Raw genomic sequence first — 248 nt, forward strand, 5'->3', positions numbered from 1 at the left:
TTTTCTTTCCGCTGAGGAAAGCGTGGGGGAAAAGCCCAGGTTCCCTCGGGCAGGCAAAGGCGGCGATGCTAAACCATCGGGTTCCTACTCGCCAGTGCTGTTAAATGGTTACGGCCTGTTCCTCGTTCCCAAAGTGAGACTTGAAAAGCGTTCGAGGTCCCGCATGTCCTTGGGTGCACGCTCTGCCCGGAGTCCGCGTGAGGATGACACCTTGGGGTGCCCCACGCTCCCGCCCCTCTGCCCGCTGA

Source organism: Cariama cristata, unplaced genomic scaffold (assembly GCF_000690535.1).
Source record: "Cariama cristata isolate BGI_N322 unplaced genomic scaffold, ASM69053v1 scaffold8354, whole genome shotgun sequence".
Taxonomy (NCBI): Eukaryota; Metazoa; Chordata; class Aves; order Cariamiformes; family Cariamidae; genus Cariama; species Cariama cristata.